At 40.0% G+C, this 19,954-nt stretch overlaps 1 protein-coding gene across 1 annotated transcript in view; it reads right to left on the bottom strand.

The window, feature by feature from the left end:
* Nucleotides 1-6,033, bottom strand: part of LOC139462366 (uncharacterized) — a 94,505-nt gene extending 88,472 nt beyond the window's left edge. The window contains exon 1 of the mRNA XM_071244046.1: nt 5,973-6,033. The gene's annotated coding sequence lies outside the window, so the exon portion shown is untranslated. The remainder of the gene's footprint in view (nt 1-5,972) is intronic.
* Nucleotides 6,034-19,954: the final 13,921 nt, after the last annotated feature.

The raw sequence follows: 19,954 nt of genomic DNA, 5'->3' as shown, positions 1-19,954 counted from the left end.
AGGGCTGTATTCCTGGTAGCAAACCCGGGTACTCTCCCAATGTCAGTCAACAGATTGGGAGGTACCAAACCACAGGCACCGAGAACAATGGGGAATCGGACAACTTGGTACTTGGGATGCAAGCGTGACATTTCGAAAGTGAGGTCCGCATATTTGCCATGTTTTTCCTAAATCTTGTCAATCACATTGGTGTCAAAAGGGACAGAAACTTCCATAATATAAATGATTTCATTGAATTTATCAAAAAGGACAGGATCAGGTTTGTTGGCCTGGATACGTCTGAGGCTGTAAATTGGCCTATTCTAAAGAATTTTGTATTTATCATTTTCCATGACATCCTCTACATATTCCGGGTCGTACTATTGATAGACCTCTGTGTCAAAACCACAAGCATGGCAAAGGCGGTAATAAAATGATCGAACCAATCCATCATGTCGCTTAAGATACTATGTTTGTACCAAAGCTGGGCATCAACTGACAATGTGACTGTCTCATTAAATTCATTACATAATCTACATTTCATATTTACATTTTGATGCAAAATCACACATTGGTGGTTTCGAGTGGGGAGTGACTGGTCCTGAGCAGCAAACAGTCTTCTGTTTCACTTTTTAGGCCAGCCGACTTCATCCACGCATCCATACTCTGTAGGGTTGCTGGACTTTTGAACACAGTGCACATAAATTCGATGCAGTGGTTGTTCAGATAGCCTTTCCTTGAGTCTGGGCCGATTTGATATGGCACTTCGCTTGGTTGTCACTCATTTCTGTACCGCCCAGCAATACAGAACCATCAACAAAATCAACACTGACATTGAGATTATGTCCCACACCCTTCGGTCGTTTAAGAAGCCCGTGGAATGCCTTGTTTTCATCATGACTCTTGGCATGCTTCACAAATGCAAATTAGCATTTATAAGTGTTATGCTTTTGAAATCATCGTTATCCGCGAATACTGGAAATGTTAGTAGTGGCCTCACACTTTGCATGTGAATAGTGATCATGACTGTCTGTTATGCATGCACAACAGATGCCCCAGAGTGAGTGAGTGAGTGAGTGAGTATGGTTTTACGCCGCTTTTAGCAATATTCCAGCAATATCACGGCGGGGGACACCATAAATGGGCTTCACACATTGTACCCATGTCGGTAATCGGCGTGACGAGCGGACGCTTTAACCACTAGGCTACCCGACCGCCCCAGATGCCCCAGAGGGGACAGGGCATGATCATCTTTTTCTCGAACACCTGGTGTCATATGATTGTAGATCCTTTGACTTTAGAATTTCTAGCTCGTTTCTTTCATGTGTCCGGGAATGCATGTTCATGAGCCACAGATGAGAGACTTTTACCCTTTTAGTTTTCCTTCTTCGCGATTAAATATATGATAGTTCCTATGTATTCAACTAGTAACAGATACGTTTTGCTCATCGTAATTTTCCTCATTAGGGTGAGTGAGTGAATCAATAGAATTTGAGCAAGCTACAGCAAGAAGAACCATCATCCAAATACATGACTGTTCAAAATGTACTTCAATTTCGGAAATCCAACCGGGGACATTGCCAAGCCAAGAAAAAAGATTTGCATCTCAGATTGTAAGTTTCCTTTTTTGGACATTTTAACAGATACAATTTGTCGGTAGATATCACGAAACAGTGCTTTCAAGAATTCGTTTTACTTAATCTTGTAATTTATGTTTCTTTTGCTCTCACTGACTGCAAACAGCGTTGTTACACGCAGCCATTTCTGTACGCTTTACATCTTATACCAAATGATCTTGCCATTGACCATGTCTAAAAGCATATTGTTTCAAAAAATGATTGCAATTGGGTGCAACTTGACACCGCGAGGCGCAATTTTCTAAGGCTATGAAAAAAGTGTTTCTCGTGAGAAACCCGGTTTCAAAATGATACGTTCACTAGTTCTTTTTCAGTATGCAGGAATTTAATTCAAAGTCGCTAAAACCATGTAAGAATAGCTAAGGCAAGAAAGGATAAGTCTTCCCTTAAAATTCGGAAATCTTCCAAGTTTGTTTAAAGTCCATTTGACCCCGCACTTCTGTGTGCTGGATATTATTCTTGATCACTTAGTTGTTTATTTCGTGTCCTATGCCACTCCCAGCTAAACGAAACAATTAAGTCATTCTAAATATATAACATCAAATAGATCCAATCTTTCGATGTATACTCACGGTATCCTCAGCATCATATTACTTTCTTTGCTTTTAGACAAAAATGACATTTTGCAAATATCAAAAATGAAATCAAACACGTTTCACATTATAAAGTAAGTACACATGTTCTGTTTCCAACGACTGAAACATCAGTACATCAGTCTGGCTTGCTGTCTGACTACACATATTAACCTTACAGACCAAACAACATTCTCGTTACTAGATAGGGGCAATATTGTGATATATGAACGCCTGACGAACATACAGTGGAACAAACAAAAAACGCAAAATCATCATTCTTTTTGTTTTCAGTGTTTATGACCATCACACGTTATCAGTTTTTCTCATGTTATGACGAATTGCAAAACGTTTATCACACGTCCTTAGCATATGAATATAGATGCAACATAATGAACTAATTGAACGTGTTTACAGTTACACTCCATGTATTTAGTTATTATTAAAATGTCCCCTTTTATGAGACAAGTAGAAAAACGAAAAGTGTATAGATAAGATAAGAAAATCAAAACAAAAGTAAATGTTTTGGTCTGGTAAATGTATTTCTTACATTTCTTCAGTACGCTTTACATCTAAAACCAAATGGTCTTGCCACTGACCATGTCTAAAAGCAGTATCTTCAATAAGTGATTGCAATAGGGTGTTACTTGACACCGTGAGGCGGAACTTTATAAGGCTAGGAAACATGTGTTTCTCGTGTGAAATCTAGTTTCAACATAATATAATTCACCAGGCCTCTTTCAGTAAGCAGGAAACTCATTCTAAATCGCTAAAACCATGTAAGAATGGCTGAGGCGAGAAAGGATAAGTCTTCCCTTAAAATTCGGGATCTTCCAAGTTTGTTTCAAGTCCAGTTGTCACTGCACTTCTGTTTGCTGGATATTATTCTTGATCACCTAGTTGTTTATTTCGTGCCCTATGCCATTCTAATTTAAACGAAATAATCAAGTAATTCTAAATATATAATATAAAATAGATCCCTCCGTTCGATTTATACGCGCGGTATCCTTAGTATTGTGTTACTTGTTCTATTAGACAAAAATGACTTTTTGCAAATATCACGTAGGAAATCAAACACATTTCGCATTATAAAGTCAGTACATATTAACCAAAACGCCCAAGCAACATTCTCGTTACTAGAAAAGGGTCATTATCGTGACATTTGAATATCTGACAAACGCACAGTGTGATAAGAACATTTGCAAACTCAGCATTCTTTTTGTTTTCAGTGTTTATGACCATCACATATCATTTTTCTCGTGGTATGACGAATTGCAAAACGTTTATCACACGTCCGTAACATATGAATATAGGTTTAACATAGTGAAATAATTAGACGTGTTTACTGTTACATCCTTATTAGTTATTGATATCGTTATCATTGAAATATCTCCTTTTGTGACACAAGTAGAAAAAAAGAAAGGGGTACAGACAAGACAAGAAAAACAAAACACTTGTGCAAAAGCAAATACTTTCATCTGGTAACTTTATTTTCAAGTTTTGTGTATTTTCGTGTCTCTGAGTGAGAATGTCTTATAAGTGAACTACAGTTCAAAGATGGTCAGTTCCTTAAATTACACAGCTTGGACAAATTTGGAAACATAAAAGAAACATGCATTTGAACTTACCTGATATAATTCTTCATATCTCCGTAGTTGTAAATAAGCATGTGTTTTTAGCAGTTCCTCGGTTTTAAATTGGTTGTGTAAAATAGCGTGTGGTGGGTTTTTTTATACTTTAATGTTTAAATTCATTTCGTTTCTGACTTTTAGAAAACATTTGTAATATAGGTGTAACATAATCTACCTATACTTTGACATTATTTGAGTGAGTGAGTGTTGTTTTACAACGCCTTTAGCAATATTACAGGAATATATCTGTAGGGGGCACAAGAAATAGGCTTCACACATAGTATCCATGTGGGGAATCGAACCCGGGTATTCGGCGTGACGAGCGATCGCGAACCGCTAGGCTACCCCACCGCTCCTTATATTTATATTACTGTCGATATGGAAATTGGCAAGACACAACAAGACTCAAATACTTCGTTATACCTTGATGAAGTTAAAAGTAATTTTGTTCTGATACATTACAAAAACATACGCTAGTTTTGTTCTTTATTCCCCATGCAACTCGTGCACCATAATTGGGTGCGTTTTTTCTAATTGACACCCAAAGGTGATTTCTTTTCAAAATTACATTAAGGTTTTGTAATCTAATAACATTTATTTTAGTTGTATAACTTAAACCTTCTACATTTGATGAGTACTCTCCCTTGAATCGGTGTCAGGAGCTCTGGGCGTCAGGAGTTTTGTTCTAATAGAATCAAAAGGAGATGTTGTAATTAGGAGTTTACACAGTATAGAAAGTCAGGATGTCTCTTGAAATTCCTGTATCAGCTGTCTGTGAGAGTAAGGTAACCTAAAGAGTATTGTGTTAACTTGAGGCAAACGTGCCTGATTAAATAAATGCTTACGATGCGTGAGAGCCATCCTTGGAGATCTTGCGGCGACACTCGTCGTCAAATTACAGTTAACAATAGACAAGCATGTTTTACTCCGGTCTTACTTTAGTTCCAGTACAATATGTACATGCGACATTCGATAAGGTTTATGTGTTCAAATGTCATCCATTATGCTGTATTAGTGGTGTAGTGATTTTTGGATCAAGTTGGAATTCTTGCCCCCGGCCACACCTGTCCTACCTTTGATATCGATACTGATTCACGGCAGTCTTTAAAGGCTGACGGTTCGTTGACGACACTTCACAGAGATATGTATTGTTTCGTCGCGTTGGGATAATATCCAGACAACGTTAGCGACAGAAATAGTGTATCTATACGTGACTGAAGGGTATTTTCGTTGAGCAAAGATATACGACGACAACAATCAGTGAAGATGACACAGTGTAACCACCTGATCCTCATCTTTGTCGGTGTTTTAGTCGAATAGGACATATATTCCACTCCAGAATCGTCGCGGGGTCAGCAATGGGTTACTAATGAGATTGATCTTCTCCATGGGGACAAGTAGTAGATACACGAGACCCCCCAAATGGCATTGTCTTTCCTAACATTGGAAACAGAGACCAATCTGTCTGAACAGTTATTTTCCAGTGTTTTATCAGCTACCATGTTTAATAAGATTAAAGGCTACTGTGTTTCACTGGTATTAAAGGAGCTTTCCAATAATTATGTTTTCTTAATGCGAACATTTTAGATGGAACATAATTCCTTTGAGCAACGAAGCTTCGAAGTTAGCATTTGAACATATTAATGTTATTTGGAATACACACGGAAGAATATTCCTGTCTTGGTGAAGGGAGTTCATAATGTCCCAGGCGGTGTCCATATTCTTCCAACTTACTTGTATCATACCCTACTGACAATGCTACATAAATATCCCAAAGTTCGTTGTTGTTTCACAATATGGAACAATCATCAGCATAAATTAGTAGAAGGTCTTTACCTGATGTGTTTTTTGGTAATGGTAACGTTATATATCATGTTTATTTGCTTATAAAAGAGAGTTCATAATTGATTATTACAAAGTGTATAATTGACCCCTGCGTTCACGCGAAGTTTATTAATACATTGCCCAAAGCGCAAAATGGGGATTTTCATATTTTCAAATCAATAATCGCATTTGCCCATACCTCATCACAATAGTCACTACAGAACTCTATAATACTCTTTGACAGCTTTTCAGTAATGTAGTTAATTTTGTGCATGGTCTACTAGCGCCAAGCTGGCAGAATGAAAGGATCACAAGATTACCCTTCTTACCTTGTGTGATGTTGAGCTGAGAATCAGTCCCACCTGACACAAGGCTTGGATTGAAGGATCTGCCGCCGTGAACAGGCATTGATCGAGTGGCCACTGTCTGTGCACGTGATGCACGAGCCGGCAAAGATTCCGCTGGCTTACCTGCTATAGGTAGGGACAGTCGCCGGTATGCAATCACATTGGTTTCACATACATACATGGATATTGGCATCGCTACGATTTCCTCTATGATTGTCATATTGACGTGCATCCTTTAACAAAGTTACAAATTGATGCATTTACACACATATTGCTAAAGAGTATTATGTATTTTTTCTCATCAGTTTGTTAATTTACATATTTCAGATCCTATGTTCTTTGAAACAAAATTGTCCTGTGATCTTTAATCAACTTATAGATCCTTTCTACATCAATGTGTGGCCCGGTTGGGATAAGTCCCATTCTATTCCTTCACGAAAGATGCAGCTAAACGTGATAGGATGAATGAGGCTCGGTCATATTGTTGACTCCGTGTCACTGTACACCGACAGTGTTGGACATTGCTGTTAATATCATCAATGGTTTGTCTGATCCAAGATCGGTTATTTATAGTCAGCCGTGATGTCCATCCCTTTAATGCCATTCTTTATATACACGATCCAAAGTACGACCTACGACAGACATTCAGACATTCAGTGATAATATTACAACAGTTTGTTGCTGTATCATGATCAACAGTGTTGAAATATAGGCATATATTACACATTACAAATGGGTAAATTGAACATGAAAGAATATAACTATTTCCATAAATAGAAATCAGTAATAAAGTCCGTTGAACGATTCCGACTTCATCAAAAGCAAGTTCCCGAAACCCGTAAGCGTATCATGCCCTACAGGTGAACACTGTCACATGCACATACACACAGGCAATTCAAGTGTTTTTGCCTGAAAAAAAACTTGGAACATATGTTCAAAATAAGGAATTCCTTCGGACATCATTTTTGTCACACATGCGTCAAATCTGGACCACAAGCTTTATTGAGGCCGTGAACTTGATCAAATAACGTCTGAGAAAGAGTCATATGGTCCTTGTTGAAATATACGTAGAAAAAGCATGCTCTACTGAGCCCCACAAGTTGTGAAATGTAGAAACAAAAGGTTGGGACTGCTGAAATATTGCTCGGAAAGTTGATTACTGGAAAGTTGAAGGCATCCTTCTTGTCATACCGTCTTGTGGACACTTTATTATCGCTTTGAATCTTCATGTCTATAACTATAAAAAAAAAAGATTAGAAGGTGTCACTGGTCTCTTTTATTTCTACTTTAGGTGGGTACATCAGAGAAAGAGAATTGGCTATTTAACAGTTATTGAACGAGCAGATCATCGATATACCTGAAGCTTAAGTTAAACGTCTTTGCAAACTTCGATGCTTTCATGTTGCCATTCCGATTAGAAATTCGGATTCATAGGCATAAAGAAACATGGAGGAGAGCACACATGGTACCCTTTCGGTCCCTAGTTCTTGCCTTAATATGGGTGGTCGGGTAGCCTAGTGGTTAAAGCGATCGCTCGTCACGCCGAAGACCCGGGTTCGATTCCCGACATGGGTACAATGTGTGAAGCCCATTTCTGGTGTCCCCCGCCGTGATATTGCTGGAATATTGCTAACAACGGCGTAAAACATACTCACTCACTCACTCTTGCCTTAATGTCCTATTACTAACTTTCACATAGATGTTATCAATGAAGAAGTCCAGCATTTCTTATATTGTTTTCCTCAATAAACTTCAGATGACATTTGCTTTCAAATAATTTGTCCTTGGACGCTAGAGATAGAGAGAACTATATCTATGGTAACCTTGTTTAGTGATAACTGCACATGGGTGAAGGAATGACGTTATTTTCTTAAGTTATTCGTATGGGACAGCTGTGTTTAAAGTGTAAAGTTTTGCACAGAATTAAATTTGGCTCTATTCTGAGATTGCAAAAACTTAGGCAATCAAACCGAGGTTTCGAGAGTCCTCATGGTATTAACTGTTCTCAAAACTTTCTGTGAATATCAAGAAGTTCCTAACTTAATTGTATTAAGGAGTACGGCTCATCCATGATACACCGAATTCGTTGTACATAATGATAATCCAGTCCAAAAGAAGAATTGCCATGGCCATGCCATCAGGATTTAGAATCAAGTCAAAAGTTGATAGTACAAGTCAAAAGTTGATAGTACTTTTAAATGGTTTTGTCACATTTCTTCTACAATTATCACGCTGGCCGCATATGTGGCATTATATCTTATATATCTCTCGTTCAGCGTATACCAAGTTCTTTGATCAAACAATTAATGTAGTGATGCTTACATATAATGGTTATATTATTTGAGGCATTACCCTTTCATAAATGTCAGCTAGTTTGTATATGAAATCTGTCTGAGACAGAATATGGTTATTCCATTTCTGTTTCTTCTCTCTCAGTGTGTGCATTCTGCCAATGACGACACCACGGACTGGCTTAATCCGCTCTTAAAACAGGTTCAACTTCGCTTTTGGCCCATTCGTGGGATTAAAGTTGACAAATTCCATAACAATTTAAAAGTTGTTATCCCAATTGATAGCAGGCTGTTTTGGTCGATTTGTGAATGACTAACGAAGGTTGTTGTTATCAACAATAGAAACCAGTGATTATATTACCAACAGGCTTGTAGCAGTTCCATTAATCCTGGCAGTAACAAGTAGCGGAGTTCCATTTTGAGATGCCAAGTCTAGTTTCAACACTGTTCATATAGATAGGCAATTGAAACTGTTGATGGTTCCTGAGATTCATTCTTTGTCCAGGAATGATAGAAATGTTAAAGACCTGTGAAGATCCGGGATGCAATAGGTCTTCAGCAACCCATGCTTGCCGTATAAGGTGACTGTGCTTGTAAGAGGCGACTAACGGGATTGGGTGGTCTGGCTCGCTGACTTGGTTGATTCATGTCATCGATCCCAATTACGTGGATCGATGCTCATGATATTAATAACTGGATTGTCTGGTCCAAACTTGATTATTTACAGATCGCCGTCATATAGCTGGAATTCTGCTGAGTGCGACGTTAAACAACAAACCAACCAACCAACAACAAAAGTTAAAAGCATCAATGCCCTTGTCGCGTGTTGTTCTGTCGTAAGACCTGTACATTTGTATATATATTGTCATGCTCTTCTAAATCCGTGAACAGGTAATGTATAATTTATTCTATTTATGTATGTGTTTGTTTGTGTGTTTGTTTGTCTGTTCTAGCAATCGGTCAAGAATTGCAGCGTGACGAGCGAATGCTTTAATAACAAGGCTATTCCACTGCCCCTATTCTTGCTTCAGAACGGCAAACCGACCAAACTATGTGAAACAAGGAGACTATGACTTGTCAGTGGAATGTGAGCTAGCGGGATACGTGAGAGTTAACGAGCTGTCCGGTTTTGTACACGGGGATGAAGAGAACCCATGCTAGCTTGATTCTCACGACGGACAGCACGAGTAGGATTGGACACCTTGTGTCACTGTAACATTTGTTCGCAAGATTGGTTGGTTGGTTTGTTGTTTAACGTCGCACTGTTTTAGGCAGTCTGTAAATAATCGAGTCTGGACCAGACAATCCAGTGATTAATATCATGAGCATCGATCCACGCAATTGGGATCGATGATATGAATCAACCAAGTCAGCGAGCCTGACCACCCGATACCGTTAGTCGCCTTTTACGACAAGCATAGTCGCCTTTTACGGCAAGCATGGGTTGCTGAAGACCTATTCTATCCCGGAATCTTCACGGGTCTTGTTCGCAAGGGTAGGTTCATGATCATTTCGCTTCCATACTGTTTTGAATCTTCCTTGTGACAAGTGGATATAAATGCACCGAAGGTATGTCTCTCAGACTAAGCGTCTCCCGTTACCGTAAAACATTATATCGCGGATCAAATTGAAGTCTTCGAAAACTTGAATAAAGTCATCCAAACAATTTTTCAACTGTCTGCTGACCTATGTTTTAATTATCTAGCAATTACTGGTTACACTATTTACCAAGACAATATATCAATTCAACAAGAGGAATTAATTCCACTGTCTAGACCTAGAGGACATAACATACGCCAACCCTCTTTCAGACAATACAGCCATCAAACTGCATCAACAACAGAAAACCTAAGGAAAATGCTGAAAGGTTCGCCAGAGCTTATTTTTAAATCAGAACGCACCGTTAGAGATTTATGTATCTCAGATCCAGAGCAATTCGATTCCTAGATCTGATTATTTATGCGAATCAGAGGTTTGGGTTTGTCGTAGTTTACGCCATATCTGGCATGACGAGAGCGTGTATTGAGAAGTAGTGGATTTATTGCCCACTTAATGAGTGTATGTCTTGACACAATGCTGTTAATTTGTGCGTTAGCCTTGAACTAGATTAACGTTGATATCAGTGTCTAAATTCAGTGAGGAATAAGGAACTACTGCCTTCCGATGACGCTCCTGGGAATAACTTAATTAATGGTTCTACATGTTTTCCTCGCCAGGTATTCTGGTGAGCACCGGAGCTATCACAAGTATTCCTAGATCCTTGAAAGGAAATCAGGACGTTGAGGTACTGTTGCTCACCTGCGTATATGTGGTTTAATGAAATTAGTGTCCAAACTGATGTTTGCAAATAACTTTTAGGTTTTGTAGCTCACCCTAAAGTGAGTTGTTTCATTCACCCAGTATATATATTAGGAATCTAAATTTGGTTTGTTTGTTGTTTAACGCCGCACCTAGCAATATTCCAGCAATATGACGGATGACGGCTAGACCAGACAATCCAGTGATATATAACCCGTAAAAAATCGCTTACCATATTATTTCACTTATTTTGCGACAAACATGCACATAGGTGTGTCTTGCTGCTGATACTAGTCCGGACTAATGTCGGTTTGATAGCGCTCGCCTACTTAGATACCCTGCCGCAATTTAAAATGGATAACCCATCCATACACAGTACAATGACACCGAGACCTTTTTTATGCCGAGCGCCAGGAAGAGTAACAAGTACCATCCTTTAATGTCGAACACCGACCTTTCACTCTTTCAATATATGGATAAATATGTCATAAAAACATGTATCTAACCTAAATATCATCATTATCCATAACCCGACGATTGGCATATACACACTATCTGGTTTGATACAAAGCGCGGAATACTTAATTTTCTTCCCAAAAGGAATGCCGATAAACACACATTTCTGCTTCCTTTAAATGTATGATCGAATGCTTTTGCGTACCTCTTTTTTACCACGTTAGTTTTCTCAAACTACGGATAACTTCTTGTAATGTGAAGGCTTAACGGGGTGATGCATATAAAGAATACTCGTGATGTACTAATAAAGTATTCACACATTAATGTACGATCCATATGATGAGTACGCAGCAAGGGAAACAGACACCCACGTGTTTCACGTGATGAATCCGGTGTACCACGCGTGAATACCTCGAATGCAACGCGATATTAACGCGGTCATTGTACTTGAGTGTACACATCCTCGCTTTCAGATGAAAGATCTTCATTCGGTTCAATCTATCCACGGGGTTGATGCCTTATTACACAATTAGCTTCCCACAACAAACACTGAACCAGTTTAAGCTCACTTGGACAGGCGGTAATATCGTTACTGCGTCGTTTTACGCCAAGGTTCCATTTCCCTGGTCATTTTACAGTTACAAATGAAAATGGCTTTCTGCAGAAGGTGTCACTTTAAGTTAATTTGAGATCACTGGAAAGAAATGAAATGATGTCAGGAAAACTATGTTACTTTACAACAAAGATCAACTATTTGAAGATTTCAAAGTTTATTTAAACCATGATGACTTTATTAAATACGTTTCATCTTTGAAGACCTCTTAAAGCTGTCTCCAATTTCGATGTGGTAACTGTGAAAGAAAGAGAAGAATGAACGATTTAGAGCATGACCAGATACTGATGCTTGTGTCAAGGGATGTTTGGTTTTACGGTGCTATAATGAAATAAACACATTTCTGACGGTAACTAATTACATTCGTCTCAAACATGATCAAATCAACTTGTTAACTCTCAGATATGTTAATATTGTAAAAAGGATTCATTGCTTGCGTAACACATTTAAAGGGGTGATGGTTTTATAAGACTAATTAAGCATGAAAGCTGAAATGTCCCGAAGCCAATTTCTACAGTATCACATATACAAGAATAAACACAAGCATGCGGAGTTATAGAACATTCTCATATTAGCACATGTGCGTTTTAGAGATTATCGATACTCTTTTTCATATTTTCAAATACAGACATTGTACGATAGGAGTACTAAATAACATATATCAGATATATTTCAGTGTATAAGTATTACAACACTGTACAAGTAAAATATAATGTTTTACTACATAGAACATATACAAACATCAGTAGTGTGTGGCATCAGGCAATAGATACCTACTTCTTTGAGCAGGGTGTGTGGGTGGTGGGTGCAGCAGGTGGGGGTGCAGCAGGCGGGGTGGGGCATGCTTGCCCTTTCCGCGCCACCTGGTGTTATCACTGGTTCTCAGTGGTCCATTCGTAAGGTTTTCACATGTGAGATATTCTCTTTTGATGACAATTCCAAAGCAATATATATATTCATCAATTTACATATGTTAGCATATGAGTTATTCAATGTGTTTATCACTACTGATTGGCTGGTTCAAACTAATCCATAATTGAAAACACAATAAGTCATCTATTGCATATGATGTCACTAATTGATAATATTACGTAATCAGAACATGAGAGGAACTTCAATGAAGACACTGGCTGACATTTATTACGTTTATTCAGAACCAATAACTTAAAGTGACAAAGGGTAAGAAACGACGGGGGGGGGGGGGGGGGGGGGGGTGTCTGTTGAAATACAATACAATTGCCTGCTACAAAAATTATATTATACTCGGGATTGTCCGTCTTTTTCAATTTCTATGAAAGTCGTTGTTACTGATTATCAAATCATGAAAAGGTCTACCACCCGCCAGTCCTCAGCAGGATCGTGAGATAGACTGTCCCTCATCTAGGGTGAACCTGCTGTAATGAAGATGAATCCAGCAGAAGTCCGGCCATGATGTCCCGAATCCCAGATTCAACCTGATGATGACTCGTGTTTTGTCTTCACTATAACCACATTCCACATCATAACCATAAAAAGCAACCAAAAAAGGCAATGCTATAATCATCAGAAATCTCTAGGAAAGGTCCATTTTACGATTCCGACTATACAAAGAGGATGTGTTTATGGAACACTATCAAATAGTGATGATACCAGGTGTTCGCGAAGCTGTGAGCGTATCCTGCCCCATCGGTGGCACCCGTCACAAACACATGCATGGGCAAGTCAATTGTCTACCTGAAAAAAAAACACGAGATCATGTAGTATAAAGCTAAATATATATTTAATTAAATTGCAGACGATTTATGTCACTGATAATCGAAGCATAGTATGCAATAATACATTCAGTTAAAATGTGTATAGTGTTTGATCATAATTTATTGTACAATTATCGTTAGTGAATTCACAAGTCACTGTCCTCGAACATCACGCAAGAGTAATATTTGATATTGTAAAGAAAGAAAATTCAACTATCAACTGGTTATGCAAAAATAATTAAGCTTTAATTTGCAAACGACGAAATAAGCAAAAGACACAATGAGATAGAAGAATTATCTCATCATGTTGACATTGATACGAATGTTTCAGATTGCAACGAGTGTTGGGCCACAAAAGCAATTCTGCAGCCTTTCCGAATCTATAAACGTGATGCTTGTATCACCATGCGGTCGTTTGTCAAGTCCCTTCGTGTTGCGCAGCATAAAATTGCTTGGCTGAACCTGTCTTGTGATAAAGCATCTGTGTTGCCATAACATAGGAAATTTACTATCCGTGTGTGACCTTGTCAAGTCATAAATAGGTAACCTTGTGCCGTGTCAGTGCACGACGACTTTTGCTTGGTCTTGTAACCGCGAAATATAGACACGACACGTGCTTTGTTTTGGGGTTTCTTTTACGTTTTTTGTTGTTGTTGTTTTCCTTCTTTTTTTTCTTGTTTATTAAGGAGATGGGGTTGGGTTTGTTTTTTGTTGTTTTTTTGTTGGGTTTTTTTTTTTTTGGGGGGGGGGGATTTTTTGTTTGTTTGTTGTTGTTTGTTTGGTGTGTTTTTGTTTGTTTGTTGTTGTTGTTGTTGTTTTGGGGGGGAGGCTGACCGACACATTCAGTATAAGTCGAGCTACATCATGTTGACCTGTAAATACTTGACTGATTCCATGAGCAATGTCCAACCAGGTCGGAGGACAACCAGATCCAATAAGATCGCCTCTTACATGTACATGTACACCAAGCAATAGGATGTTATTATATTATTATCGCTGACTTGGTTGATGCATGTCATCGTATCACAATTGCGTAGATCGATGCTCATGATGCCAATCACTGGATTGTCTGGTCCATACTCGATTATTTGTAGACCGCTGTCATATAGCTGGAATATTGTTGAGTGCGGCATTAAACAACAAACAAACAACAAAAACAACATAGATCAGGTTACATGAAGGTCAAAAAGCCAAATATACACACAAAAAACATGTTTACGTTATTTCGTATGGAACAAAACTTACAATAATAAAGCAGAAATTGATTAATAATGGACACGTGCGACATGTGTTATTAATATGGCTGCCGGGACGACCATGTTTAAAGTCTGATTGCAATGACTTGGCCTTGAAGTGTCAGAGGAAGTGTCGAAAATAAGAAATTGTAAGTGCCGATCGTTTTCTATTTAACATAAATCGTGTTTGAGGATTGGAGCTGGTCTCTTTCTATGAGCAGTGCTACTCTTCTGACGCACGAACACTTTCTCTGGTAATATACCGAAGCTGGGAACTGGTGGACGTGTCACGTCCCCTACTTCACGGGTTTCTACACACGCCTTTCACGCCTGGGAATACAAACGGCCACTTAGCGTTGAAATGGCATTTGCTCGCTGCCGTTTTGTTTGGTTGCGATTCCGAATATGGAAGTCATGGTCTTTTGTTTCCCTCGCTGTCATATCGAGGCCAAATTGATTGTAAAATACCAAATCTCTTACTGTAAAGGCGATAATGCCCTTTCCACCATTATACGAAATCTCTGCCAAAAGCTACAAAACCCTCACGAAAAGCTACAAAACCCTCACGAAAAGCTACAAAACCCTTCCCACGATCATACGACATCTCTAACTGAAAGAATTTTTAAGAGTCGAGATTTAAGATTTTTCTTGATTTTTCTCATTTTAGTATATAATTGACATTGCAGCACATTAAAAGCATTTGTACTGCAACAGAAACAATGTTCCTGGGTAAATGAACCCGGTTGAATGTCTATTCACACTGTTGCCTTGTGAATGCAGCGGGGATGTATAGCAGCGTTGCCTATTCTCTCATGATCACCCACGGGCGAGACCACGCGGCCGAGAGTCGACTGTCGGAGCGGGCCGCTTAACATTGCAAGGATACAGCAGTGATGTTCTCTTATTGCACTCAGATGTCAAAGATGGAAATGTTATCAGTAGAATTACGTTGTCACAGAACAGATGCTACCTGGCTTGAAACAAAAGCATCATTTCAAACGGCAAAAAAACAGTCTAGAAGACAAATACCTCATGCAACTTAAGACATATATGATTAATGTAATATGAAAATGAAGTATGATGTGCGGTCAATTAAAATACAAATCTCACAGAAAATGACACAGCTTGCGATTGGAGGTCTTCTGCCTTCTTCCATTGAACACACAGTCAATTATAGGGTGACAAATGGAGTGGGCTTCAGTACGGGCGGCGAAGTAGAATCCGTTTGTCAGGCTGAAGACTGTGTGTGGGACATTGGTTGTTGGTTGGTTGTTTAACGCCGCACTCGGCAATATTCCAGCTATATGGCGGCGGTCTGTAAATAATCGAGTCTGGACCAGACAATCCAGTGATTGATATCATGAGCATCGATCCGAGCAATTGGGATCGATGGCATGCATCAACCAAGTCAGCGAGCCTGACAACCCGACCCCGTTAGTCGCCTTTTACGACAAGCATAGTCACCTTGGGGCATTTGTACATGCATGTATGTGTGTAGGTATTCTTTGTGTTCCTCTCTTTGATACCACTAGATCATTATTAAAGGCGGCGTAAAAACGCTCTCACTCACTCGTTTATACTCTCCTATAGACGCCTATGATTCTGACTGCACCAACGACCAAGGTCCCATATTTTATAGACAACTATAAAGACGACATACGTCTATCCAGTCTATATTTATGTGTGGTGTAGATTTCAAGAAAATGTGATATGTCTTTAAAACGGCACGTGTAAAAAAATAAATGCCCGCTTCGGTAGATAAACGTTCTACATTAATGTCTTAATCGCGTCGAACTCGCCATTTCGCCTGCCACAAAACGGAGGGACGCCTTCTCCCGACCAGTCAACAGTAAATTGCATAAGATTCAAAATTATTATTGATCCATCCAACGTCAAAAAGCTCCTACTTTTGTTGTGGCTCTGACATCAAGATGTGGCTCTTGCCGTGTCATTATCCCAACAGCGCGACCATAATTCACACTGAGAGCCCAGTCACACTACAAGCGTGGCAACTAAAGCGATACCTTCCTGTCCGAGATGGTTATTTCCCCCAGTAAACTACTATTTACCCCCAACGCTAGCTTGCCCTCCCGCTACGATACAGCTGATTACTAGTCTGTGACACCACCGACAGGAGCGGCAAGAGGTGTAAAATTGATGATCTTCCGGTTTGACTTCCATATTTGTAAAGTAGTCTTATGAATCAGAAGGTAATCGCCTAACGCTGGAGTCGGTGTATTGATTCAAAGTGTGCAATGCTATTGTAAAGGTTGGAGAATATAGGTTTCTAATACCACACAATATGACAGTTCCTTGGTGTTGTACTATGTACTTATACCCACTCGTTCATCACACAGCCGTGCGTGGTCCTGTCCATATGAGGTCACGTCCTTAGTTCGTGTGTGTTTTGTGTCTTCTAATCAGACAACCAATGATGTTAGTGATTCATCACCAGTGCACTGTGACACAACATGAAAGGTCAACTGGTGAATTGTTTGTTTGGGTGTTTGTTGTTGAACGCCGCACACTATTCCAGCTATATGACCGCGGTCTGGACAAGACAATCCAGTGATTGACATCATGAGCATCGACCAATGCATTTGGGATACGATGACATGCATCAACCATGTCACCGAGACCGACCACCCGACCCCTTAGTGGCCTGTTACAAGCATGGTTGCTGAAGATTAATTCTAACCTGGATCTTCACAGGTACAGATGGTGATTGAGTGAGTGAGTGAGTTGGGTTTAACGCCTCTTTTGACAGTATTCCAGTTATATCACGGCGTGTCAGCTTAATGTGGGAGGAAAGCCCGAAGTGATGCAGGTCTCAGACGTGAAACCACGAGCACGGGAATGGTGCTGACAAACCTAGAAACATAATTGGGGCGAACCGGGATTCGAATCCACAATCATAGATTTCTGGCGTGCCCAAGGGACGCAACTCTGCACAGCGAATCGCGGCGCCTTAGACGACTGGGCCACCCAGATGGTGATTGAGTTGGATACTGCGACATGTTCCTGCGACATGTCTAATCAGGTAGACTAACCATACCAGCCGATCTATCCAATCATAAATCTAGTCGTCTTGTATGTCACGCATGGGTAGACGAGGAGACAAGCATCTGGTTACGGGAACACATTCTCCCCCGAGTCATTGCGGTTGACAAGTAGTGGGTACTGGAAACATATTCTGCCTTGCTTTTCCCATTGGGAGAAAGACATTTGGAATAACGGACATGTAATCTGCGCCTATATCTGTCTCAACGAAGGGACAATCATTGGCTACGAAACAACCTGGTAAAAGAAAGTGTACACACATGTTTGATGGTGGCTAAAACTGAAACAAAAAGTCAGCCCCCAGAGAGGAGAATATGTACCTGAAGATATCACGACAGTCAGCTGAGATATACCCAGTTCACGCCCATGCGGGGCGGTCGGGTAGCCTAGTGGTTAAAGCGTTCGCTCGTCACGCCGAAGACCCGGGTTCGATTCCCGACATGGGTACAATGCGTGAAGCCCATTTCTGGTGTCCACCGCCGTGCTATTGCTGGAATATTGCTAAAAGCGGCGTAAAACCATACTCACTCACTCACGCCCATGCGTCATATTCAATCACATTAGAAAAGTAAATTCGAATATGATTAATATTGAAGCGGTAATGACGTCAGATGAACTGCGTATTCTTCCCAATAGTAAATAATGAATGGTCCCTCTGGTTCATCATGGCAACACCTGGGCTATTTATAAGATATGCAGTAGAGTCCAGCCGTACACGTGCCACCACATGAAACTGATTTAGTACATAAAACATTCTCCTACAGTGACCAAACATCCTAACCTCATTATTCCAGGCTTACCAGCTGAGCTGCCGCTCACGGTTCACATAATTATCAGCAGCGTTTAACGCTAGTCGGTCCAGATCAGAGAAATAACAGAGGGACCACATTTCACCTCACCTCCATCATTGATGTCGATTGTTGCAGCTTTGATATTTACAAATGTTTGCGGTGTTTGAATGTCAATAGTCATACACCTCTCTCTGAAACCGGGAAGACGGTAATAGGTGTGTCAAGTTACCGTGATCGAAGAACAAATGACACACAGTCTCAGGAGCGTTAGCAGCAGTGATGCTAGATCACTTCAGGGGGTATTTACAGTTAACGTCAGTGGATAAAAGTACATAAAATCACACCAAAGACCAAGGGTTCTCCACAAGAGTACAATGTGTGAAGAACCGCGGTCATATTGCTGGCATATTGCTGAGTGCGGCGTTAAACAACAAACAAGCAAACAAACAAACAACGATGTTTGAAGATATTTTTGGTGTCCCTTGTCGCAAGCTGCCTATGCGTGTTGTAAGAGGCGACTCGGTGGTCAGGCTCGAGGACTTGGTTAATTGCATGTCATCGTGCCTCAATTGTCTGGAACGATTCCCATAATGTCAAACACTGGATGGGCTGGTCCAGACTTGATTCTTTACACACCTCAGTCATATGGCTGACCTGTCAAGTCCAGACGTGATTCTTTACAGACTGGACCCGTGAAGATCCGGGATAGAATAGGTCTTCAGCAACCCATGCTTACCGTAAAAGGCGACTATGCTTGTCGTAAAAGGCGACTAACGGGATCGGGTGGTATATTCTATGTCCAACATGAATATCAAACATCATATTAACACAGCGTTATTGAATATATTCTTCCTGATAAAATGTCCTTTGTTTTTATCATTGATTCCCATATGAAAATAATTACCTGTTCGTGCATAAACGTTCCGCATTGTTATTCCGCCTGGGTATCGTTAGGAGGTATTGTAAGTCCAGTGTGATCACCATAAGGTTGCTTGGCTTAATTGCTTATAGCCCGTGTTTTAAAAACAATAATTGGCTTTCAAAATGTGTGACAAATTACTTCCATATATATCCTTTGTGTATTGATGGCATATGGTCTTAGCGTGTTCACGTCGTATGGGCGGTGGGGTATCCAAGTGGTTAAAGCTTTCGCTCGTCACGCTGAAGACTCCCGCACGATTCCCCACATGGGTACAATCTATGAAGCCCGTTTCTGGTGTCCCCCGCCGTGATATTGCTGGAATATTGATAAACGTTGCGTAATACCATACTCACTCCATGTTCACGTCGCTATATTGCTGACACCCTGCTGATGCGACTAGTTTTAAACTCACGAAACGATAACAATATAACTCAGCAATAACGAGCTTCTTGCGTCGAACTTGCTATTTCGACTTCTGGACCTAGTGGCAGTGATTAGACCTGTGATTTAAGCGTTCGTTCGTCTCCCCGAAGGCCTTGGTTCGATTCATAAACACGCGCAATAT

This window comes from Haliotis cracherodii, unplaced genomic scaffold (genome assembly GCF_022045235.1).
Source record: "Haliotis cracherodii isolate W230 unplaced genomic scaffold, xgHalCrac1.p SCAF_15, whole genome shotgun sequence".
Lineage (NCBI taxonomy): Eukaryota > Metazoa > Mollusca > Gastropoda > Lepetellida > Haliotidae > Haliotis > Haliotis cracherodii.
This window is presented reverse-complemented; position numbering and strand designations above follow the sequence as displayed.